The following is a 27,191-nucleotide window of genomic DNA, read 5'->3' on the forward strand; positions in this document are numbered from 1 at the left end:
AGGAGGACCACAGACAAGATTAGATGACTCTTGAGCTATCGCCTACCACAGCCCCTCTTCCACTTTACATCCAATCAACTAAATTGCCTGTTCAAGGAAAGCCTGTACATTCTGAATGAGTATAAAATGCAGTGTTGCTAATAGATGCCTATACAAATGTGAGTCCCCATAAAGAGTCTGTCAGGGACTCAACTCCCAGATGGCAGAACAATCAGACTTCAAATAGCTGCTTATCCATGGCTTAAGGATGTAAAGGAAAATACAGCTGTAATCAATTTAGAAATCACAACAACAACAACAACAACAACAACAACAACAACAAATTTAGCAAAGAAACAGAAACTCTTATGACTGGAAATTCTAGACCTAGCCAGATGGCTCAGTGGGTTAAAGCATTTGACGCACAAATCTGAAGATCTGAGTTCAATTCCTGAATTCCACTGTTGAAGGAGAGAACTGACTCCTGAAAGTTGTCGTTTGACCTCTATATGTGTGATATGTTATGTGACCTCTCTTCCCCCTCTTGAAGAATAATAAATAAAAGAAAATCATAAGAAATGAAATCATAAAACTATAAAACTTATCTAAATATAAAAAAGAAATTCACAAAAGAACTATAGTAGAGATATTTAATGTTCAGCTTTAAACCACTGTCTTGGTAATTCAGCTTTGAGACACCAAGGATAGGTTGCCAGAAGAAAAGAACAAATGGTATCAACAGTAGCAGGAGCCTCCTGCCCTGCAACACCGCTTCCCTTGCCAGCTATCTGAATGGAGCCACTGGTACAAGTTCTGATGGGCTGGAATTCCCCAAGGAGCTTATTGACCTATTTTCCATTTAGTAGTAATCCCCAAAATTGGGGGAGACTGATGTCCAACTAAACATCTCTCTCCACCAAATGAAGCTCCTAGTACTAAGAAGGAGTTACATTTACTTGAGTTTTTGGCCAAAGAAGTCCCCTGGGAACCTCCAAACATTCCAGGTTCTCACCAAGGCGATTGTTTGCTCTCCACAAACTGTCAGGAAGGCCCCACTACTGAAGACAAAACCTACACAACTCATTGAACACAGATAAGTCCAATTGGTATCTTCCTAGAACCTTTACCTCTCTTGAGGTTTATGGTACTGACAGGTACAGCTATCACAGGATGAAGATAACCACTATTCTACAATGGTGACCCGTCTACAATACACGTTGGTAAAAAAAAAAATGGCAAAATCTTGTGGGCATAACCAACCAGTATTTGATATAATGCCCACTCCATGAGATGGAACACATAACCATTGCTGCTTGTGTGGCCAAGAACGTGAAACTACATCAGGCAGGAACCCATGGGGAAACCAAACACTACTGTTCTGCTAAATAAAGCAATAAAGTGACTCCCAACAGCATTCTGTTATCCTCATCGATCCGTGCCTTGTTCAGCCCTGTCAGAAGCTTCTTCCTGCAGCAGATGGAAACAGATACAGAGACCTACAGTTGGACAATGTGCAGAGGGTGAAAGACCAATCCTAAATGGGGTGTCTCCATCAACTGTTTCCCTCAGGCCTCAGGGAATCCTGTGGAAGAGGATGTGGAAAGAACATGAGAGCCAGATGGGATGGAAGACACCAAGGAACCAAGGCTTTCTAGACATAACAGCGTTTGGGGCACATATGAACTCACAGTGACCTTGGCAGTATGCACATGGGTCTGAACCACATGGGATGCTAGAGCTGAAAAGATAAGTGGACACATGCCGATACCCCAAACTCAAAAGCTATCTCTAATTTATAGCCACTTGCAAATGAAACATTAGTTTTCTCTTGGGGAAACAAACCACCCTTATGGGTAGACCTAATGTCCAGCAAGAGATGGATGACAGAAAACAAACTCCATGGAGGTTCTCTGCCTCATGATGCTGTCAGAGTTTTTCATTTTTTCTTTTTACTTTTTAATGTTACAGGCATTTGTATGTATATTATGGCTTCTATCAGGATTTTTTTGGGGGGTGGGATCCCTTAGTGTGCAAACCCATGCACCTCTATGTCTATATGCACTTCTTGTGCTTTTTCTTTGGCTCTTTTTCTTGTTTAGTTGCTTTGCCATTTTCTGATTTGTTTGACTTTTATTTGTCTTATTTTATTTTATTATGATTTTTTAGAAGCTTTTTTTTTTCTAATGAGAGACAGAAAGGGCATTGATCTGGATGGGAAGGGAGATGGGAGGAGGGAGGAACTGGTAGGGGTGGGAGGGCAGGAAGTCATAACCAGAATAATTGTTATGAATATGAACATGTTAATAAATGAAAAACTTATTTTCAATAAAAGGAAGATAAGGATGTAAGTCTATAAATTTGGTTAAATCAACACACATGACTTGTCGGCCAAGCAAATTACTGTTTGTGTGAGAAGCTTTAGTAATCTCTTCTAAAAACAGAAGATTTACAAAATGTTAGTAAGTGCCTACTATGTCAATATTTATGAAATGTATTAAAAGTCATACAAAGTCATGTAAGAGAATCTCAAGTTGGGCTGGGTACATCCTGCAGCATCCCTCACAGGGAGGCCAGCTGTGGTGGCAACTTCAGAAGCACACCTGTGAGCTGCCATGGTGAAGACAAATGCTGGGCTAGAGTTTAAGAGCACTGGCCACTCTTCCAGAGGACCCAGGTTTGATTCTCAGCATCCACAGAGCAACCCACAATCAGGTATAATTCCACTTTCAAGGGATCCGGGATCCATACCCTTTTCTGGCCTCCAAAGGCACCAAGCATTCACATGATGCACAGAGACGGATGCAGGCAAAACACACACACACACACACACACACACACACACACACACACACACACACACACACACATACACACAAACACACACACGCAAACAGTGTCAGGATATTCTTGAAACAGATCTGAACCAAAAGAGAAATGCTCACCTTCTCCATTCATATTTTTTTCCTGCCTGTCCTGTTCTCCCAAAACAGATGGACTTAATTCCTTCTTTAACTGATTTTATTAGAAGGAAACCATCTACCAACTCAGTGAGCAAGCAACTTTTTCAGCTGCCTAGCTTTCATGTGGATCCTCCTACCAGAACCACGCATTGAGAGCTTGGCACTATAAGTAGGCATTTCCCCCCATGGTGAGGTGATATGACTATGTCCTTGTTTTTTGTGCGAGTGGCCCTGAAAAGTGTTGAATCCCTACCCTGACACAATACTAAGAAGTAGGCTTGGGATAGTCCTCTCCCCACTATCTAAGCAGTTCCACTAAGGTTAACAGGCTACCTCCATGTTTGGGCAACATCAGGACCATTGACTCCGGAGGGCTTGAGGGCTACTTACTGAGATGGTAACGCCCGCCTGCCATGATGCAGTGGGGCTATATGAGAAGGGCTTACATCGAGGCTCTTTCATTAAGGGAAGTGGACTTTATATAAACAGCAAATGGCCACTGTGCCGGAAGTGTTCCACAGTGACAATTTACAGCATCAGTATGAATGACATAATTAGGCATAATTTCCCAACATCTCCAACTGAGCTATCTCACTCCAAAGGAAGCCCACGTGGAGCACATTAGCAGTGATGACTAGAGTTTCCACCTTGACATGTCTATGGAACTGAAGCCTGGCCTAGTTTTCCACAGTTTAGAACAGTCCGAGCTGTCTGCAACGGAAAGGAATGCCATCTTTTTTTTTTATTATTAATTTATTCTTGTTACATCTCAATGGTTATCCCATCCCTTGTATCCTCCCATTCTTCCCTCCCTCCCATTTCCCCCTTATTCCTTATAGAGCAGTTCGTTACACCTTTATGGTTATGACCTACTGAGGTACTTGTGGCTATTCTCTAGAATGTTCTGAAAGGAAGAGCAGAGCTCTGGCTGCTTTGACACTCAAGTGATCTACGGGAAGGTTGAATGGAAAGACATACATTCTCGATACTCAACTCTAACACCATCCAAGTATGAGGTTCTTTCTACTTCTATGTAACTGCTAAGGCTTAGGCGCAGCTCCTGGCACACTCCAAGACATACGAACAATCGTAATAAATGGTACCATTCTCTCTGTCTCTGTCTCTCTCTATTTCTCTCTCTCTTTCCCCCTCTCCTCTCTCTGTTTCTCTGTGTTTCTCTCTCTCTCTGTCTCTCTCTCTTTATCTCTCTCTTTACCCCTCCTCTCCTCCCCTCTCTGTTTCTCTCTCTCTCTCTCTCTCTCTCTCTCTCTCTCTCTCTCTCTGTTTCTCTCTCTCTCTCTCTCTCTCTCTCTCTCTCTCTCTCTCTCTCTCTCTCTCTCTCTCTCTCTCTCTCTCTCTCTCTCTCTCTCTCTCTCTGTGTGTGTGTCTCTCCATTCAATACATTACACTCAGGTACTGTCCATGTTTTAAGCATTTCAAAGGCTCTAGGCTGTGAAAACATTTTTTCCTGGTTCCACTATTTCTTTTGAGAGTGGGGAAAGGATGGGGGAAGAGAGAGGCGGGATTTGGTTTTGTGTGTGCACACATGCATGGAGGCTAGATGACACTAAGTGTCTCCCTTGACTGATTTCCATGCTAGTCACATATGCATGCAGTTCCTCATAGATAGGTTCTTACTGAACTTGGAGCTCATGGGCTGAGCTGACAGGCTGGCCACTGCTCTCCAGGAACCTTCATATCTCTACTCTGCCATGCTAGGGTGACAGATGCACTCAGGTGACAAATGCACACTGTAGTGTGAAGCTTCTTCTTGGATAATGTTTTACAAGATGAAATGACAGCCAGAGTGATTTGATATGTTTCAAAAAACCCCAAAGAGGCTCTGAGTTGCAGGCTGGGTGCACGTCACTTAAATATCAGCTTAATTAGGAACTAACATGTACTTTGAGTTTTTCTCAATTGCGTCATTGTGCTCAGCTCTCTGTTCCAGCAAAGAGGTGCTCAGATGTGAGGCCACCTTTCTACCTTCCCCACAGTTCCTGGGAACACATCATTACTTTGCATGTTAAATACCCACCAACCACAGATTGTCATCTAAAAATAAATGAAACATTCTCATCTATAGGAAAATAAACGCCGGTTACATACATCAAATCATGCCAAAGATTTCTTACAACATAATTTACATGTACTGAAGTTGAGATAGCCCAAGTGAAATCTTGTCATGCAAGCAAGGCACTTGTTAGACTGAACGCCAAACACTGCTGTGCAGTTTTTATCTTTAAGAAAAACAGACTATGATGAGGAATGCTCACAGGGACGCTGAGGAGGCAGTCTGGCTAATCCACTTCGTGTGTTATAGCTGGGCTTCCAAATGAGGGTAATTTTCTCATTTCTTGGCAAGAGGAAGTGGTGATTTGATTGTTATTATACAGCAAGGGCAACGTCTGCTAATCAAGAAGGCCTAAAGATGGCTCCCCTGGGTGTCCCTGGGAGTAAGCACATGCATAAAATTGTAAGTAAAAACTAGATACTCAGGAATAGAGCCCACTAGTCAGCTGTGTGTGTGTTTGTATGTATATATGTGTATGTTTGTGTGTGTATGTGTATATGCATTTATGTGCCTGTTTGCATGTGCTGTGTGTGTGTATGAATGTGTGTATGTGTTTGTGTATGCATGTATGTGTATATGTGTGCATGTATATGTTTGTGCGTGTTTGTGTGTCTGTGTGTGTATGTCTCTGTCTGTGCTTATGTGTATATGTGCATGTATATGTGAATGTGTATGTATGTGCGTGTGTGTGCATGAATGTGTGTATAAGTGTGTGTATACATGTGTGTGTATTCACACTTTTAGAAATGAAAAATGAAACCATAAGATAAAAATAAGGCCATCAGACTGTTTGCTGGTCATTGCATTAGCCTAGAACATTTAGAAAAATTCATAGTCAGAAGACTAGACAGGACCTTGAAGAGTCAAATAAGGTAATAGATATTTAAGCCCTTACTGTAATTTCCCCATGATCTGCTTGCTGTTTCTCTTGCATACTGCCCACTCATATAGCAGACACAAAGATTTTCTATTTAACAGGAGAACTGTGTTTGACAGCATTCTACAGGCCTCAGTGTCAGGCTCTACAAAGAATGCAGAACTGATTTGACATCCAGAAAAATCAACTTTACAATTCTGCCTGTCATTTAATGAGCTAAGGATGTGACTTAGGCTTGCTTCCTACACTTGCTTGGTTTCAGCTTCCTCATGGATAAACATGGATACATCGGCCTCAAAGGACCATTGCAGAGATCACGGACAGTATCATGAAGATGCCCAGCACAGCTCTAGTTTTGGGGACAGAATAGTGTTTATGCTGCAGCTTTATTAGTACATTAAGCAAACAGTAAAAACAACATTTCTCATTTGTTCTCACCTTGAAACTCATCTTTCTTCTGCATCTTTTTTTTATTGGAAATAGATTTTTTTTCATAAAATATATTCTGATTGTGGTTCCCCTACCTCATCTTTCAGGTCCACTCCACTTTTCCACCACCCAAATCATACCCTTTTTTCCTCTCTCATTAGAGTACAAAAAGTCAGTAATAATAATAATAATAATAATAATAATAATAATAATAAAAATAAAAATAAAAACAAACAAAATTAGGGAAAACAAACAAAAATCAAGTGTCAAGGGTAAAGCACAAGAAACATACACAGATGTAGAGACACACACATTTGCACACACAGAAAACCCATAAAAACAAAATTGGAAAAGCATAATATATAAGCAAAAGATCTGTAAGGTAAACAAACAAACAAACTTAAAAGTGCCACTAAGTTTTGAGTTTTGTTGTTATTTTTTTTGTTCTGTTTTGTTCTGTTTTGCATTTGTATGTTCATATATGGTTAGGCATGCGGCCTGTCCTTAAATATGAATTGTATACCCAGTGAGACTCTGCTAGAGAAAACTGCTTGTTCCTTTGTGAGTGGTTGTCAGTTGGAGGCAGACGCTGGGTTAGGGATTGGTGCTTGAGTCTTACCTTCCCTCTCAGCACTGGGATCCCATCTGACTTAGACCTGGGTAGGCCCTGTGCATGCTGCCACAGTCTCTGTGACTTCATATGTGCCTCAGCCATGTGTGTGGGGAAGGCTTTCTTTTGTTGGTGTCTTTCACCCCAACTGGTGCTTATAATCTTTCCACCTTCTCTTCTACAGATTTGCCTGAGCCTTGAAGGGAGGATTTGATGGAGACGTCCCAATTAGGACTGAGTGTTCTGTTCAGTCTCTCACTCTCTGCACATTATCTGATTGTATATAGGTCTCTGTATTTGTTTCCATCTATTACAGTAGAAAGCAGAAAGCTTCTCTGATGGTGTCTGAGCAGGGTACTGATCTCATGAGTACATCAAAATGTCATTGAGAGTCATTTTATTGCACTGTTTCTTTAGCAGAACAGTGGTATTTGGTTTTCCCTTAGGTCCCTGGCCTATTTAGTCTCAGCTTCTTAGCCATACAAGCCACGTTGGATATGTGTCCCATCTCATAGAGTAGGCCTTAATTCAAATCAGATAGTGTTTGGTTACTCTCACAACTTCTGCACCACTAATGCACCAGTATATCTTGCAGGCAGATCATCATTGTAGATCAAAGGGTTTGTAGTTGGGTTGGTGTTCACCTTTCTCCTGTGGTAGCATGCAGAGTACCTTCCCATGCCATGAACACTATTCAGTAAAGGTGAAGCTTCTAGGTAGGCAGCAGCTCAACTCCTCTGTGTTCAGTGAATTGTGTAGGTGTTGCCTTTAACAACAAGGCCTTTCCATAACAAGTTCATAGAGAGCGACCAACAGCTTAAGCAATAGCCTGGGTTGGTTGGGGATTTCCATGGGGTCTTTTAGCCAACAACTCAATTACATGTAATGCATTTCCACTACTGGGGCTTTCATTTGGTTGCAAGAGATGTCTAGTTGTGGCTTTGTCTCCCACATTCTTTGGTGATCCCACTTTGATTTCATACACACACACACACACACACACACACACACACACACACACACACACACACACACCCTACTATATTAGGTTTTTATATGGCCCCTCAAATAAACCATCATTTTAGCTTTTCCCTCTCATCTGCATTTCCTCCCTTAGTCCTCTTCTCTACGCCTCCGCACTTGATCATCTTGCTGAAATCCCCTCCTCCCACTCATCCATAATTATCTATTCCATTTACCCTTCCTAGACATAAGCCCTTATCTCCAGTCCCTTACTCTATACCTAAGCTTTGATAATATAGATTATAGCTTCCTTATCATTGAGGATATATACCATATTTATCTTTCTGGGTCTAGGTTACCTCACCCAAGATGATTTTTTTTCTATCTTCATAACTTACCGTGAATTTCATTATTTTTCACAACTAAGTAATATCCTATTGTATAAATGTACCACATTTCCTTTATCCATTCATCTGTTGGATAATTTCTGTCTATAATAGGTAGAGCAGCAATGAACATGGCTGAACAAGTGTTTATGGTAAGGCAAAGCATCCTTTGGGTATATGCCCAAGAGTGGTATAGCTGGATCTTGACGTCGATCAATTCCCAGCTTCCTGAGGAACCACTACACTGATTTCTATAGTGGTTGTACAAGTTTGCACTCCCACCAGCAAAGGATGATTGTTCTACCCAATACCCTCACCAGCATGAGGTGTCCTTTGTTTTACTGATCTTGGCCACTGTGACTGTTGTAAGATGAAATCTCAAAGTAGTTTTAAACTGCATTTCTCTGAAAATTAAGGGTGATGAACATAATTTAAAAAATTTTTTTATTAATTTATTCTTGTTACATCTCAATGGTTATCCCATCCCTTGTATGAACATAATTTTTTAAGTGCTTCTCAGACATTTGAGTTTACTCTTTTGAGAATTCTATTTGGATCTGTAACCCACTTTAATATTGTGTTGTTTTCTTGATGTCTAGTTTTTGAGTACTTTATATGATTTATATTTAGCCCTCTATTGAATGTGGAGTTGGCAAAAATCTTTTCCTGCTCTGTAGTCTGCCAGTTTGTCCAAATGATGGGGTCCTTTACCGTACAGAAACTATTAAGTTTCATGAACTCTCATTTATTAATTGCTGTTCTTAGTGTCTGTGCAACCAAAACTTGTTCAAAGTTTTTTCCTGTGTCAATAATTTCAAGTCTATTCTGTCAGATTCAGTGTATCTGGTTTTATGTTGTGGTCTTTCATCCTTTTAGAGCTAAGTTTTGTGCAGGGTAATTGAGTATGGATCTATTTACATTTTTTATATGCAGCAATCAAACTTGATCACCACCATTTGTTGAAGAGTCTGCCCTTTTACATTGTGTATTTCAAGCTTCTTTGTCAAAAATCAGGTATTCATGCTGTATGGGCTTATGTCTGGGTGCGTTATTCTATTCTGTTGATTAACTTTTGTGTCAATACCATGCTTTTTTAAAAATGAATATAGGTCTGTAATACTATCTGACATCATGCACAGTGATACCTTCAGCAGTTCTTTTATTATTTAGGCATGTTTTAGCTATCCTGGGGTGGTTCCTACTCTCTCTCTCTCTCTCTCTCTCTCTCTCTCTCTCTCTCTCTCTTTCTGTTTTCATACGAAGGCAAAAATTGTTTTTCAAGTTCTGTGAAGAATTGTGTTAAAACTTTGATGAGGATTTCATTGACTCTGTAGATTGCTCTTGGTAGGATGGCCATTTTTACTGTACTAACCCTACTCATCTATGCACACGGGAGATCTTTGCATCTTCTGATATCTTTTTTCAATTTCCTTCCTTGGTGCCTTAAATTTTGTGTCATACACGTCTTTTACTTGTTTGGTTAGAGTTACCCCACAGGTTTTTGTTATTTTTATGTTTGTTTTTTGATGTTATGTGAAAGGTGTTGTTTCCATGACTTCTCTGTCCATTTGCTTACTGCTTTTTGTGTTAATGTTGTAACCTGTTACTTTGCTGAAAATGTAAATAAGCTGTAGAAGCTTTCCAGTGGACTTTTCAGGGTCATTTATGTATATGATCATACTATCTGCAAATAAAGACTTGTTGATTTCTCCCATTCATTTTTGTATTCCTTTGATCTCCAGTTTTTTGCTCTAGGTAAGACTTCAAGTGCTGTATTGAATAGATATGGAGAGTGTGGACAACTTTGTCTTGTACCAGATTTTACTGTAACTCTTTTGAGCCTCTCTCCATTTAAATTGATGTTGGCTCTGGGCTTGCTGTAAACTGCTTTTATTATGTGGAGGTGTGTCTCCGTATTCCCAGTCTCTCCATGACTTTTACCATAAAGGAATGTTGGATTTTTTTCAAAGGCCTTTTCTACATCTAATGAGATAATTGTGCGGTTTTGTCTTTCAGTCTGTTTATGTGTTTGATTACCTTTATAGATTTACATATGTTGAGTCATCACTGGATTTCTGGGTGAATCCTATTTAATCATAGTGGATGATCTTTTTGATGTGTTCTTGGATTCAGTTTGCAATTATTTTATTGAGAATTTTTTCATTTATGTTACTAAGGAAAATTGCAATTGCTCTGTAGTTTTCTTTTTTGTTGGGTCTTTATGTGGTTAAGGTAATAGGGTAATTGTGGCCTCATAAAAAGAATTGGCAGTGTTCCTTCTTTTTCTACTTTGTGAAATAATTTATGGAGTATTGTCATTAACTCTTCTTCGAAAGTCTGGGGGAATTTTGCACTGAATCCTACTGTCACTCGGCTTCCTCCCTCCTCCTCTTCCTCTTCTTCCTCCTCCTCCTCTTCCTCTTCCTCCTCCTGCCTCTCCTCTCCTCCCCTTCCGCTCCCCTCCCTCTCTTCTTCTTCTTCTCCTTCTTCTTCTTCTTTTCTCTCTCTCTCTCTCTCTCTCTCTCTCTCTCTCTCTCTCTCTCTCTCTCTCTCTCTCCCTCTCCCTCTCCCTCTCCCTCTCCCTCTCCCTCTCCGTCCTGGATTAGTAGACTTTTAATTACTGCTTCTGTTTCAGTAGGGTTATAGAACTTGATTCAACCTTGTAGGTGGTATATATCAAGAAATTGATCAATTTCTTTTAGGTTTTTCAATTTGGTAGAGTGCAGGATTTTAAGGTATATCCTTAAGATTCTCTGGATTTCCAGTGTCTGTTGTTATGTCCTCTTTTCATCCCTAATTCTGTTAATTTTGATCTCTCTGCCTTTTAACTAATTTGGCAAAGGGGTTCTTTTTTCTTTTCCAAAGAATGCAGCTCTTCATTTCATTGATTCTTTGTAATTTTTTGTTTCTGTTTTATTTATTTCAGCGCAGAATTTGATTATTTCTTTCTGTCTAGTCTTTCTATGTACTATTTCTTTTTGTTCCAGAATTTTCAGGTAGAAAGAGCTTTCCATTTTTAATTTTCTAATGTAGGTCCTACATGCTCTGATCTTACCTCTTAGCACCACCTTAATGTGTCTCATAAGTTTGGATATGTTGTATTTTCATTTTTCTTCAGTCCTGGAAAGTCTTCAAATTCTCTCCAGACCAATTTTTGATTTAGTTGTGAGTTTTCCAGTTTCCATGAGTTTGTAAGCTCTCTGTTGTTGTTGATATCCAGTTTTAATCTGTGGTGATCAGTTAGGATGCAAGGTGTTATTTCAACTTTCTTGTACCTGTTGAGACTTGCTTTGTGTCCAAGTATGTGGTTAATTTTGGAAAAAGTTCCATGAGGTGCTAAGATGATGATATATTTTTTGTGTTTGGGTGAAATGTTCTGTAAATATCTGCTAGGTCCATTTGATTTATGATGCCACTTAGCTGGGGAATTTCCTTGTTTAGTTTTGACTAGGTGGCCTGTCTATTGACAGAGTTGGGTATTGAAATCTCCCACCATCACAGTGTGAGGATCGATACATGATTTACACTGTAGTAGTGCTTCTTTTATTAACATGGGTGCCCTTGTGTTTGGTGCATAGATATTTAGATATTTAGGATAGTAATATCTACTCGGTGAAATTTTCTGTTAGTACATAGTATTCTTTTCTATCTCTATCTCCTCTGAATAGTTTTGAAGTCTTTTGTGTTAGACAGTAAAATGGTTATAGCAGTTTGATTCTTGTGTCCAATTGCTTGAAATACCTTTTTCCATCCTTTTCCCCCCGAGGTGATGTCTATCCTTGATGTTGAGCTGTGTTTCTTGGGTGCAGCACAAGGATGGATCCTATTTTAAAATCCAATATGTTAGTCGCTGGTGTTTTAAAAAATATAGAAATGCAGATGATTGATGTTTAGAGTTATCAGTGAGCAGGGTTTGTTGATTCTCATTATATTGTTGTTCTTGTGTGAGTTCTTCCTGGCCTTCCTTTGATTTGCTGGTTTGGTATTACTTACTCCTTGTGTTTTCTTGGGTGTGCTTAACCTCTGCAGATTGAAGTTTTCCTTCTAGTGTCATTTGTAGAGCAAGATTTGTAGATAGATATTGCTTACATTTTTTCCCTGAATTTTATCATGAATTTTTTTCTTATGCTATTGTGATTAATAGTTTTAATGGGTATAGTAGTTGGAACTGGCATCTGTGGTCTTTTAGAGTTTGTAGAACCTCTATCTAGGTCCTTCTGGCTGTTAGAGCTTCTAATAAAAATCAAGTGTTATTCTAATAGGCCTACTGTTTTGCCTTTTCCTCCTTCTAACTTTTAATATTATTTCTTTGTATTGTATTTTTAATGTTTTGTTTATTACATGTCATAGGGAATTTATTTTCTGGATCTATTTATTTGGTATTCTGTATGCTTCTTGTATATTAATAGGCATCTCCTTCATTAGGTTAGGGAAATTTTCTTCCATGGCTTTATTGAAAATATTTTATGTGCCTTTGGCCTGGGTTTCTTCTCTTTCTATTGTTCCTATTATTCTAAGATTTGTTCTTTCTACAGTGCCCCAAATTTCTTGGATGCTTTGTGTCTGGATTTTTTTTCTTTTCTGTTTTTTGTTTTGTTTTGTTTTTCTTTTCTTTTTTTGGCTTTGTTTTTTGTTGTTGTTGTTGTTGTTGTTTGTTTGCTTTGTTTTTGGTTTTTTGTTTTGTTTTGTTTTTTTGAGACAGGGTTTCTCTGTGTATCTTTGGCTGTCCTGGACTCCCTTTGTAGTCCAGGCTGGCCTTGAACTCATAGGTATCTGCCTGCCTCTGCCTCCTGAGTGTTGTGATTAAAGGCATGCATCACCATGCCCTGCTGTGTCTGTATTTTTTTTTTTTTTTAGTTTCATTTTTTCTTTGACTGGATACCATTTCTTCTCATTTGTCCTCAATGACTGAGCATATCTCTTCAATCTTTTGTATTCTGTTGGTGAGGCTTGCCTCTGAGGTTCTTGTTTGAGTTCCTAAATTTTTCATTTCCAGTTTTACTTTAGTCTGAGTTTTCCTTATTGGTTCTATTTTCACTTTCACATCTTGTACTGCTTTCTTCATTTCATTCCATTGAGGTTTTTTTTTTTTTTTTAATTTTCACTAATTGATTTATTCACATCCCTTTAAGGTCCTTGAACATATTCACAATAGCTATTTTGGAATGCTTGTCTTGAGCTTCCACTATATTGCATTTCTTGGAGCCACTGTAGCAGGGTTGGTGGGTTCTTCTGGAGACATATTATCCTAGATGTTAGTATTTGTGTGTGTTATGCTGTCGAGCCATCTTGATTTGGGATGATTGTAGATCTGAGTGTTGATATCTGAGTCTTGTCTCTGCTAGGTGGAAATTCCATTCCTTGGTTTCTGTTGCCCTCTCTGGATCTTAGGAGAGTGTGATTTGTGTGGGTTTCCTGTTAGGTAATGTTTTCTGAGTCCCTGTCCTTGGTAGTCCCAGGTTAAAGTTGTTTTTAGGTATTGGTGTTTGATTGAACAGAAGGGGGAAGGATCTACAAGAAGGAGGAATTCTGGGGTTTCCATGAGGCTTTTGTTTGTTTGTTTGTTTTTATTCTCCAGGTAATATAGTCAGAAGACAGGCCCTGATGGTGGCCTGCTGTAGTGTAGAGGGTGAAATTGGGTAATTGCTGATGGAAGACAGAGATGAAAGTGAAGGTCGCCTACCTGATTTGCAGGGCAGTGTTTCTAGGGGTTCCTAGGTCAGAGAGCCTCCCAGTACTAAAGGCTAACACATAGGAGTGTGGTGAGGGACAAACCCTTAGGTCTTGAGGATTCCCCAGGAAATGGAGGCAGAGAGGGAAGACAGACTTGTTCAGACAGTCTGCAATGGGGCTGGAGATGAGACTGGACAATTGGAGATATAGGACAGGAAAGAGTGTGGAGATCACCAACTTGATTCTCAGGCTGGTGTGGCCAGGAGGCTTCTGGGTTATGAGTATCTCTAGGTATTGGCACCTGACCTTCCTCCCACTTTTTAAAGGCAGACATATTTATTTATCCCAAACCAAAATGGAATTAGAGAAAGGACTGGGTAGCAAAGTATAGTTTCTATCCACCCTTTCTGTCACAAATTATTCCAAGATGATAAAAGCAAACTTTCAACCCTGTATACCAAGGGTTTAGGAAACCATGTTCCCTCTAAAGCTCAGGATGGAATGGATCTAATTGATGAGAGGATGGCTGTGATGGTGAGTGGCTTTCAGAGGTGGTCACAACGGAGAGCCAATCTCACTGATTCAGTAGAACTTCAGCAAGGTTTACAAAGCTTCCATCAGCTAGTGAGGAAAATTGAGGCCAGAAGACAGACAAGATGACTTGAGAGTGCTCTGAGAAGGGTTATGTTTGTGCCCTCACAGGCTCCAGGCAGTCTACTGCATCTCCTTTGCCCACTTCTAGGAGAAGTATATTCATTTTGGAAAAATTGTACCAAGAAGTTCAAGACTCACGGGCAGTAAACCAGCGAGCCGGGTGGAAGACCCTATCATTCGGTGACACTGTCCAGGCCCAGGACCTCCAAGTGTTAAAGAATTCCTTTAGTCTACAATTTCTTTCCCAGTTGATGGCCATCCTGTAATGGCTTCTAAAGGCAACAGAGATAGGCCTTCTTCACAGTTCCTCTGTCCTAAGTGAGGACAGATGAGCCCTGAAACAAAACAAAACAAAAAACAAACAAAACCCAAAGCAAAGCAAAACCCTAAAAACACTCGCAAAATACAAACCACAAGAGTTTGCATAATGTTCCTCATGCCAACTAGGCGGTACTTTGCCTGAGAAGAAATCATATAAACAACTGTGGCCAGGGAGTGTACACAGGAAGGTCCCTTGGGGCTCATTTTAAGGGTTCCGTGTTTTAAAGTGGGTCTGAATTTCTCTGTACAGTTCCTTGAGGTGAGGGATGTTTTTTTTCCTTTCCCTTTTAACCTTTCCCTTCTGTTGAAATCTTTACTGTGCTTTGCCTAACTCCATGCAGCCCACTACAATTCTTTTCACAGCAAAGCCCTGAGAACAGAAGCAAATAAAACGATTCACTTCCCATCTGGGCATATTTGGTTCAGCCTTTTAACAGGATTTAACCAGAGAGTGCCACTCCCAAGCCAATGTCACAGGCTGTGGTTGTTAAGCATAAACACAGACCAAACCAAACCAAGGAACACCCCCAACCTGCCTATTTACTCATCTACATTGTTAAGTTTGTTACTACCAAGTCTTGACAGCAAAAATACAAGAATCAGAGCGAGCTTACTGGCATGTGCACAACTACTTTTGCTCAAGATCAATGAGGATGATGCTAAAGTAGTTTCTTAAAAAAACAGTGAACAGATTTACCGTATTTGCTAATGACTCCTTTGCAAGAGAAGAGAGTGCATTTATGTATTTGTCCAAACAGATACTGTGCTCACAGGAACTTGAATGTCTACCGACGGGAAGACACACACACACACACACACACACACACACACACACACACACACACACAGAGAGAGAGAGAGAGAGAGAGAGAGAGAGAGAGAGAGAGAGAGACAGACAGACAGACAGACAGACAGACAGAGAGAGGGGACAGACAGACAGACAGACAGAGACACAGAGGCAGAGACACAGAGAGAGACAAAAAGACAGAAAGACAGAGACAGAGAGAAAGAGATGAGGGAGAATCATGCAGTCTTAACAGAGCTATCGCAATATGCTATAACATGGATAAACTTTGAAGAGACAATGCTAAGTGAAAGGGAAAACAGCTGGATTCTACTCAACCAATGAGCTCAGAGCAGTCAAGTTCTACTGTGTCCCCTTTCTACAGAAACCCAAATTTCAGCTGGGTTTGTAAGGTCTCAGCAGGAAACCATGTTTCCCAGCCTCTCTATCGTCTCGGGATGATCATGTGACTTACAGTTGGCCAACAGGATGCTGGAGGTTATAAGAGTTTGATTTTCAGGTAGCATCCTTCAGCAACAGGGTACATCTCTCCCCCGCCCACCACCCCGCTGCCTCTGTCTCTGTCTCCCTCCCTCCCTCCCTCCCCCCCTCTCCTTCTCACCTTCCCATGAGATGGGTGAGAGGTAATTGTGGTAATTGAGGGAAATCAGTATCTGCTGTGATAGCTACTCTTGTCTATATGACAAGGCTCAGATGTGCCTCTGAGCTCATGTGTGATCACATTTCCAGAAAGGTTTAACTGAGTGAGAAGATCTCTGAATGTGGGTGGCACTGCTCTATGGGCTGTGGGCCTACACTAAAAGGAAAGGAGAAAATATGTGTATAAATCTCTGCTTTCTGGCTCTGGATGTCATGTGGCCAGCTGCTTCCTGCTCCTGCCACCATGGCATCCTTGCCAGGAGGTACTGTACCCTCCAACTAGGGGCCTGATTTTGTCAGACAGCCTGTTACAGTAATGAAAGAATTAACTAATACTTTGTATGGCAGGTAAATCAATACCCAAGGACGCTGAGTCCAAGACACTGCAGTCATCAAGAGAGCCAAGGCACCTGACAGTGTTGTGCAAGAGACCAAAAAAAAAAAAAAAAAAAAAAAAAAAAAAAAAATCCGTCTTTTAAAAGTTATTATTTTTGGTTTTGGCTACTGGAACATAACACACATTTGAAGCCAAAGTGACAGAACAAATTGGATGCCAGGGAGGAAGGCTACTGAAATGCAAGGTTAGTGAGCAGAAAGGGGCCCAAAGAACACAAAGCCTTTATTTTGTTCCAGAAACAAATTGCATGGGGCCCCTTTGAACCTTACAAACAGCTGATCCTTGAAATGTCAATGTCTGAAGCTTTCCTTCTAAATTATCCAAAGCTGAGGATGTTTTGCCATGATGGGGCTGCACTGGGTCCTTTTCTCACGCAGTGGGGTGAGTTCTCTTGGCATCCAAGGCCTTCTTTTACACTTTGCCAGGCAAATGGGGCAACTTCCACAGAGATCTTAGTCCAAGAACGTACAGCCACCATTGGATGATTCAACTTGCTGTCCACAAATTGGTCACTTGGGAATTAAAGGAAGAAGTCTAAATGTGTCGATTACAATGAAAAGACACAGAGAGGAACAGGTTAGAGACCTTCTTGTGTGGGGTAGGGAACTGGGACATGCCATCTTCTGTTTCACACGTACATCCAACCCTGAAGGAAAATGAAGTGTGCCTGGGATTAGGTCTATGCCACTGGAGGGAGAATTTCATCCCAAAGCAGAGCTTCTCCTTTCAAATCACTTACATATGGGAACAGGCATCTATTTAATTTAAATTCTGAACTTCAAAACCAACAACATAATATCAGAGTCAAAAACTCTACAGCAAGCTATGGATTTTCCATAGATCACTTAGGTATTTCTCACAATCCTTTCTTAGAGTTGAGAAAACAGAGGCCTGTAACACCTATCACTAGCTGAGCTAGGGCAAGAATGAAGGCTGCTGGAGAGTAGAGGCTGCCTCTGCCATGAGCTAGTGACACAGGAGACAAAGGGAAGAATATGATTGGGCATTTGTCCTCAGCGACAATCCATGGGAGACATACATAGGTGGTGAGGGACCAGGGCAGGCAGAAACAAAAGTATTACAGCAGTCAGCACACACAGGGAAGAGCATTCACTCCATTTCAGGGGACAGAGGAATACAGGCATGATGTCGCTGTCACTATAGCCACCATGGCATGGCAGAATGTATGGCAGAGGCATAGATGGCAGAGGTAGGTGGGTAACACACTGACTATCAGCTTCACTCCTAGCTTGCTCAAACCCAGTAGCTTTTCAGCTGGGAGTCTCAGCTTCCCTCCAGGCAATGTTTCCCTCCATCCTCTATAAAAAATAATGCCCAGTAATTGAGACAGCCTCGGGTATATGCTAAACCTAGATTTACTTAATTCGGCAGTCATGAGAGCCACAGGTCATGGCTAGAAGCTACCTAAAATGAATATAGACAGAACTGTTTAAAAGGCAACTGAAATATTCCTGCCTATGGACAGGGCAAAAAAAAAAAAAAAAAAAAAAAAAAAGTGAAGATGAGCTCTAAAAACTTTTATAGGCACCCAAGACTTCTAACATGCTAGGATAGAGAAGGAAGCCAGAGAAGCCATTCCTGGGGACAGGCACCTGCACGTGCAGCCACTTGGGAAACTGATGCCAAAGGCCAACCTGGAAAATGTAGTGAAACTCTGTTTTAAAAAGCAAAAAGGACTTGCTGCATAGCACACTGGCAGAGTCTCTATGTAGCTTTTGGTCACAGTGTTATTTATTTATTTATTTATTTATTTATTTATTTATTGAGACAAGGTCTCTCTGTGTTAGCCTTGGCTGTCCTGGACTCACTATGTAGACCAAGCTGGCCTTGAACTCATAGCGATCTGCCTGCCTCTGCCTCCCAAGTGCTCTGATTAAAGGCATGTGCCAGCACGCCCAGCTTGGTCACAGTGTTTAATGACAGATGTGGAAAGGAAGCCAGGACAGTGACGTCCTCCAGAATGCTCTATTTTGGGGGGATAGTATGCTTATCTCTGGTGTTACTTACCTGTAAGAACTCTAAGAGGGCAGAGATCGAATCCCAACTGGACTGAGGACTTAATCCCTGTGTCTGAATGATCACAGATGCTCAGTCTGTTTTTACTGAATTAGAGTTGGCTAGAATTCCTCCTTCTGGAAAGAACCTTAGATACTATTTATAAAAGGAGACTTCATGGCTCTCTCTCCTCTTCTTCTCCTCCTCACCCCCGTTTTATCTCTTCTGGTCTCCTGTGGGATCTCACTTTCCCTTCCTTCCTCCTTTTCTGTATTACAGAGAATAAAAGGAATCAGGGACTGGCAGGAGTAAAGGACTGACTCAAAATTGCCTGGCACATGGTATAGCCTCCGCAATGCTCCTTGTAGGAAACAATGACAAATGGATTGCTTCTACCATCTTCTGCCTCGTGGGGATAGAAACATTCCACTTTATCTGGAGTAAATACCATCCACTCTGCTGTTTCTGATGAAGAATTAGAGCTGACAAGGTCCAGGCAAGCTGTCCAATATTACTTACAGTGATGCAGCTGGACCCAGAATTTAGGGCTGTTTGGCAGCTAGACTACTTTATCTAGGCTACAAAGGCACCCCAGGACATTTATTCTGTAGCCTTGTTCACGGTAACATCTATTCTTAGGAGCCCCGATGAATCAAGTCCATTGAAAAGTAAAAATCATGAAGATATTGTATGAAATCACGGCTATAGGTGACTTTTAAGACTGGCTTGGCCAATAGTCAGCTATCGATTGAGGAGAGGCTCATGGGCCCTACCACTCACTGTTGAACAATGGGTACAACTGACTAACAGCAGATTACAGATTCTGGGAGGTGGGAAAGCCACTCAAAACCCACAGCCAGCCAGCCAGCCAGCCAGCCCTGGTTAAACACTGTGAGACAAAATGCAGAATGTCATGAATATTGAAAGCAATTTATAGGGCAAAAGTGGGCCTGGCACAGGTGTCAGGAAGATAAGAGAGGGTAGAGAGGGTGTATGGGGTGATCAAAATATATTACATACATGTGTGAAATTATCAAAGAACAAAATGTATTAATAAGAAAACTAAAGTGGACAATTCCTGAGGTCTCCAAATGCATGCATATACGCATGCATTAGTGTACTGCGCGCGCGCGCGCACACACACACACACACACGCACACACACACAGAGGGAGGGAGGGAGGGAGGGAGAGAGAGAGAGGAAGGAGGGAGAGAGGGGGGGGAGAGAGAGAGAGAGAGAGAAAACAGTACAAATCAAATAAGTGAATGTTTACCATAAGCAAGCCACTGATAGATTCCTGAGAGAAATACAGAGAGTTATAAAGCAAAAAGATCCAATACCGTGGACAGCATCTAAGTATTTATCAACATAAGCTTTAAAACAGTGGTTCTCCGCCTTCCTAATGTTCTGACCCTTAATACAGTTAGTTCCTCATGTTGTGGTGACCCCCAACCATACAATTACTTTTGTTGCTGCTTCAGTAATTTTACTACTGTTATGAACCGTACTGTAAATATCTGTGTTTCTGATGGTCTTAGGTGACCACTATGAAACAGTCATTTGGCCCTCTCAAAGGCGTCATGACCCACAAATTGAGAAACACTGGTTTATATATAAATCTCCATTTGGAGAAATAACTGTAAAAGTCTTGTGAATTGGCCATTTGTTCCAGGTAGTCTTCTGTGAGCTATGTTTTATCAAAAGCTAATTTTTTTTTAATCATAGAAAAAGTCACTCAGAATTCAAACAGAAGCCTTCCTAAGCATATGGAAACCTCACTTCTACTAAGAACAGTTGAATATCCGAGTGTTTTACAGCACTAGTGAATTATTTACTCGTGGCCTTGAGAAAGCCTGGGAGCCCAGGTCTAAGCAAGATCCACTCTGTACTAAGCAGAGCCAAGCAAGGGGAGGGGGGAGAGTCAGAAAACCATGTTTCAGAAATGTGAGCTTGCTTTAAGTAATGCGGAAGTTCTTTCATCCATGGTAACTTCCATGCGCGGCTCACTGGCAATGCCCTGTTACCCTCTATCTTTTGTTTGACTTTCCCAGTGGTTTTCTCCAGCCAAAGAAATGCTCCCGTGGGCTCCCTGGGAAAATGAGTACTAACACTGGTAAACAACATGTTTGCTTCACAGAGTTGGCCTGTTTCATATTGCTAACCGTCTTGCCTCCCCCAGATATTTGAAATGTTTTTCCATCTGGTCTTCTGGGGTATTCTATGGCCAAGTGACTCCTAAACTTGGCGAGAACAACGTTGCTTCCCAAACCTAAGTACACCATTTAAGACAAAGAGCAAATGGTGCCGTGTGATTCAAAGACACGTGGGACCTTGGAACTTGACCGTGATGGGTTCAGTGTTGTTCACTCACGTATTCCGAATACTGCCAGCAAGCCTGCCACCAGAAGTGTCCCTTCTTAAGTTCTAAGAACCAGCCAAGCAAGAGTCAAGGAGGAGAGACAGATGCCAGAAGAGACAAAACTGTTTATTATCAGCTATTAGGATGCCTTTCAACTAAGAGGCATAACTTATACATGGAACCCTGGCCACTATAATAAAATGAAGGATCCCAACTACTGAAGTTCTTAGCAGAGCAATTGGAACCTCCATCACCATCTCAAATACTGTGGTGGGGTGATGTTTTGTGAGGAGGGGAGACAGGAAGGGGTACTTTCTGGTATGTGATTAATGACACTAGGGAGACTCTGTCCTCTGTCAGATGAACAGTGGTCCACTGTGCCTAAGGTGCCACATCAGCACTGAGAAGATATTGGGAGCACTCCAGGGATGGAAGTTTATTCATGCTTGGCAGTCTGAGTCCAGGTATATACAGTGAAAGCCTCTTAAAGGAGCCATTGTTGTGTTTCAACAAAGGGTCACACATATAGATATCCCGAATATCAGATACTTACATTATAATTCATAACAGCAGCAAAATTACAAGTGATGATGGTTTTATGGTTGGGGGAGGAGCTGTATTAAAGGGTCCCAGTATTAGGGAGGTTAAGAACCACTGAATTAGAGACTTCCATTTTGGGCCAAGACCTTCAGACAAGCATGGAAAAGCCTATCGGGGTGTGTGTGTGTGTGTGTGTGTGTGTGTGTGTGTGTGTGTGTGTGTGTGTGTTATAACGTCATGGTCTATTTTCACATGACTTAGTTCTACAAGGCAGGGATTAGTGCCCCAGCAGAGATTGCTGGAGTGAACAGACAACTTTCAGGGAATGTTGTAACAATATTCTGAGGAGTGCCTTGACCACACACAGGCCTAAGGATGCCCTAACAATGTTGATCAGAATTGGGTCTTGCTTTGACATTGTCTTGATGGATCACATCCTGAGCATCTGGAGTTATAGGAGAATGCCATCCTGCAGAAGCTTGCAGAGCTCTGAAAATGACAATGTCCCTCTTTGTGACTCGGCCGCAAGAGGTCACCATGAGCAAATTCCGCAATGCTTTCCTGTATTTCCACTGTCACAGGGAAGGTGTTTGCCCAGCAGTGGGGATGGTCATTAGTCAAGATCAGGCTGGACCAAGGCATGGCATTTCACTTTGGCTTGGCATCCTTTTCTTTGTGCACAGGCATAGTGACTATAATCAGTCTTCATCTCTTGAATGTCTAGTAGCCTTCATCAGGTGTAGGCTCAGAGACGGCAACCTCTTTCATCTATCAAAGAGTCAATGGTAGGTTTTCTTTTCTTTTCTTTTTTTCCTAGACAGGGTTTTTCTGTGCAGCCTTGGATATCCAGGACTCACTTTGTAGACCAGGCTGGCCTCAAATTCACAGAGAAGTCTACCTGCTCCTGCCTCCCCAGTGCTGGGATTTACAGGCATGCGCTACCTCACTAGATCAGTGGTGGTTCCTAAGTGTCCATCCAGCCTTCCTAATGAAGCAGCTTTGCCAAGGCTGGGTCAGATGGAAAAGCCTCACTTGAAGGCAAGTGGTAAAGGAAACAGAACCCGAAATGGTAAACACTTCTTTTCTTTCCCTGTGATCCTTGTTTGGGCCCCTTCATGACAGAAGAAAGTCAAGAAGCAAAAGGGAAATCCAGTCTTTGGGCCTTCCTCTCCTTCTTCTGAAGACAGTGGTCCCCTAGGATCAGATCCCTCAGCCTGACATCAGTGGAAACTCAGAGAGGGTAGGGACGACTTCTGTTGACAGCAGTACACAGGGCTGAGTCATGGAGGCAGGATGCTGTCATCTCACAGAGTCCTCAGGACCATAGACAAGGTAAGATGCACATTTATCTTTATTGTATGGGACAAGAAATGTATCCGATGGCCTCTGAGTCTTGCCTGAGACCATACAGTGAGGCGATCATATGGTTAGACCAGGGTCTCAGGGGCCCAGGTGTGAAGCTATGTCTGGTTTTGAGTGAGAAGAGATACAAATAGGGATGCTGCTAATGCCTTCACTAGCCAATTTTACTTGGTGGGGATGGGCCAAGGGTGCTCTGCTGGAACAGCTGGCTGGTGGAGCTTCTGGGTACTGTATGCTGGCTGGGGCTCTACCCCTTGCCCTCCAAGGTCAGTTTCTTTCCTTCCACCCCTGTGGTTTTAAAGGTGGTACGTGGGACCCATGATTACTACACTGACACACGAAAGTAAAAACAAGCAAGCAAACAAACAAATAAAATACAAGCCAGTTGGTCCTTCCTCAAACATAAGTTAGGACTATGGGGCAGTTAACACGGCAAGTGTGTTTAAAGTGGGGGGACTTGATCTGCTGTTTAGATGAGATGAGTACGCCAGGAAAGGGCACACTCAAACCTTTACCTGTTCAGGTGAGGGATAAACAGATTTTCCTGCTGTTATTGGGTTTCAGTTCTACTGCCTCTTCTTGGTAGCCTTCTCTGAACTGCTGCTCCCCAGAAAAAGGCTTCTATCTTTTCAGAACCTCCTTTTTCTCACTGTCTGTACCAGTTTGGGGATTTGAGTAAAGAGGAGGGCAAGATCAGTGTCTTCAGTCTGGCCTGCATGCTCAAACCCACTAGGGGAAAGTTCAGAAACAAACCTTTTCTTTCTTTCTTTCTTTCTTTCTTTCTTTCTTTCTTTCTTTCTTTTTTTTTTTTTTTTTTTTGTCTTTTTAAAAGTTTCAATGAAGACAGAACCATGCCCAGGCTTAAGCGTGAAATAATTAAGTCACAATCTCAGGGCTGGAACCAGACATGAGCATCTCTTAAACCACCCAACACTTAGAACAGGGCTGCGGTGCCATGGACGCCAGGCCTCATGTCGTGCCTTCCTCAGCCTCAGCCTGACCCCAGTCCGTGTCCGTACCCTACATCGTATCTTATACTCTTGGCTACTCCCTGTGGGATCTGAAGGCTTGCTTTTATATAAGGTAAGGGTCCGACCAATGTCACCCTGTGATTTGGGCAACTGACAACTCCAAGAAAACATTCGCCTTTCCTGCAATTAACATCTCAAGAGAGCAGCTGGCTGTGTCCCTGCTTATCTTCTGCTTCCAATTAAGAAGGCTTCAGCCAGATTCCAGTGTGTGACTCTAGGGGCCCCCAGCCTTGTAAATGGCACGCTTTCAATTATTTATCTAAACAAAGGTGAGCCAGAGGGCAGCTGGCGGCTGCAAACACATGCCCAGTATACTTGAACTGGAATTGCAGCCTTGGAATTCTTGAGCTTACATGACTTGGCATTGTGGATTTAATTTCCTCCAGGGGAGGGACAGAAGAAGGGCCCATCAGGGACAAAGCCATAAATTCCATTTCTGAAAGCGGAGCTTTGCCAGAGGGGAGCTATACAAACGCCATGCTGGTCTGCTAGCCATGATCTGGTTGCTAGGAAGCTGAAATCAAACAGTCTTAACTCGCTGGCAAGGAGGCAGCCTGATGAAGCTATGCCAGTTTTGAGCTGTCTCTCCCATCAGAAGACACATAACATTCTATGTCCCCAATGAACAACAAATTCCCTTACGAAGGGACAGAGATCTCTAGACAGATCTGCAAAGGTAGCAAGAAGAGAGGCTATCGCATACAGAGAGACTCTGGGCTTCTTCAGATCTATGCTCTGCCTGTGCCTATTTCAGAGACCAGTTTGTGGTAAGGCCATGACACCAGCCACTCAGCTCCTGGTACTGATGGTAGCAGTGGTATGAGAAATCTGGCCTTCCTGGATGGAAACTGAGTTCAAATATACCATCAAGTGTCACTGGCAGTAAGGGAAAGGAAACCTGGAAGTCAGGGTACCTGGGCAGAGGGTACTGGCAACAGCTCTGTTTGCCACTGAGTGTATGCTATGAATTCACTCACTTGTGTCAGCACACGAAACCATAGCATGGTAGTGTGGAAGGGCATTGGATTATTAAGCTGAGGTTTAGAGAGGAGAGGCTGTGCATCTTGGCTAGCTCATGCAGCCAGCAAGTGGCTGAGTTGGACTTTGTGCCCAGTCTTACCTGATTCCAAAGCCTGGATTCTAACAATCAGAGCTCAGAGCTCAGTTCTACCTTCCATAATCGCTGCTGCTGGCTATTTTAATTCAGACCTTCAAGTCTCCCATCCTTATCCTTTTTAGAGTCTCTTAATAGATTTTCCTGCCCCACATCTATTCTCTACTTTGTTAAGGGCAATCATTACACACACACACACACACACACACACACACACACACACACACACACACACACACACTTTGGTCCAGTCATATCCACTAGCCTGATAAATAGCTGTTCTTCATGGGAGAGCCTCATCTCCACAGCTTATTGTCTACCTACTGGCCCAGGACAGAGATGCCCTCCACACAACACTTTTTCTTTCCTCCTTCAGATCTCTTGTTATCATTCCCTGTGTCCACGAGGAGCTTTTAGAAGGCAAGATTCTCATCTTGTTCATCTCGGCAACTTCCTCAGGATCTGGCAGAGGTAAGGGCTAAACATATCTTAGACACCCAAGTCCTTTAACTCACTGACTAAAAAGAATCCCAGGGGTGGAAAAAATTACCAAAATCATTGAGTTTTTGACAACTAAATATATATTCCTGGGGCCTTGGTGTAATCGACCTGAGCAGTTCTATGCTACAATCCTTGGATCTTACATATCTCTGGAATAATTCCGAAAACTAGATTTAAATAATTAAATTCTAGCTGTATGCATGCTTTCTTGGCTTTGTAATCCAGTTTTATTCCACTCAAAAGTATTTTCCTTAGCAGAAGTCGGCCATTATTGATAACAATATCTGAGGCTAGAATATCCACCCTTTTCTTTCTTGGCCTGAAAAGAATTTTCTTAATTAGGGATTTTACTAGCCATCACTATCCTCGCTTATTTAAAGATTGGAAGCTTAGATTACACTGACTAGCAAAATAAGCCAGGCATGTCTTAGAAGTAGTACCCTTAGGCAGACTCCAGGCCCACTTGATTTTCTCAAATGACACCACTCTGGAGGCTGAGTCCCTCCTGCCTGCCCCACAGAGACTAGAACCTTGCTCACCTCCGCCCACCATCCAGGATTTACCTCCTGTCTCTCTGCCTCTCTCATGTCTTTCTTGCTCTCTAAGCCACTCAGGCTGTGGCCTCTTCCTTCTTAAACCCCTGCAGCACTTGCTTTCTGAGTGTGCCACTCTGACTATGTCAAGGCCATGTGGCATCACTGTGGAGAGGTCACTATTAGGGGAGTAAAATCCTTGACTTCCTCCTTGCTGTAGCAGGAATGCATCTGGAACACCGGGAGGCAGACTCACTTCTCCGGGTCATTTCCCCATTGCAGAATAAGAAGGCTACGCTGGCTGAGTAAGATGGCTGTTCTCTGTTCCGCCAGCTCCCAGGCCGTATGAATGATGCCAGATTATCTTGATAAGGCCTGGAAGCTTGCCAGTGAAATGGAAAGAGAAGTGGGAACATATAGAACTCTGGGCCACATTCAAACCATTAACAGCTGAAAACAACGGTTTGGCTGCTATGTTCCTCTTCTTTTTCCAAGGGCTCCACATGATGACATATTCAAACTAAACATGAGACCCAGAGATAGCCCATCAGGATAAGAGGGGCCGTTGCTGGGCCTGATGCCATAGGTTGTGCTGGCTATGCTAGTAAATGTTTATGCTAAACTTAAGTTATCACAATTGTGTACAGACACAGGACTGTGCTCCTGGGGAAAACTACTTAAACGTGCCTTTCAGCTGCCACCAAGCGGTGTGAACACAGACATCCTGCTTTAGATTAGCCACTGTGTGCCGCCCCCCCCCCCACCCCCGAACATGAAAAACGGACACACAAATCTGATTTGGCAAGAGAAAGGGAGGCTCGGAGAACCAGCGCTTGTCTTACTAAGTTACCCAACTTCAGACCTTCTGAACTAATTAATACAGGAATGTTAAGATGAAAACAAAAGAGTCATTCAGAATAAAAGATAAACAGTAGTAGAAATTTGGGCCTCAGAGATTGTTTGCAGCA

At 42.1% G+C, this 27,191-nt stretch overlaps 1 protein-coding gene across 1 annotated transcript in view; it reads right to left on the reverse strand.

Moving 5' to 3' along the window:
• The window catches only part of Ccbe1 (collagen and calcium binding EGF domains 1), a 246,241-nt gene that overhangs the window by 35,515 nt on the left and 183,535 nt on the right, over positions 1-27,191 (reverse strand). The gene's annotated exons all lie outside the window — the stretch shown is intronic.

The sequence above is a fragment of the Acomys russatus genome, chromosome 20 (assembly GCF_903995435.1).
Source record: "Acomys russatus chromosome 20, mAcoRus1.1, whole genome shotgun sequence".
In the NCBI taxonomy this organism is placed as follows: Eukaryota; Metazoa; Chordata; class Mammalia; order Rodentia; family Muridae; genus Acomys; species Acomys russatus.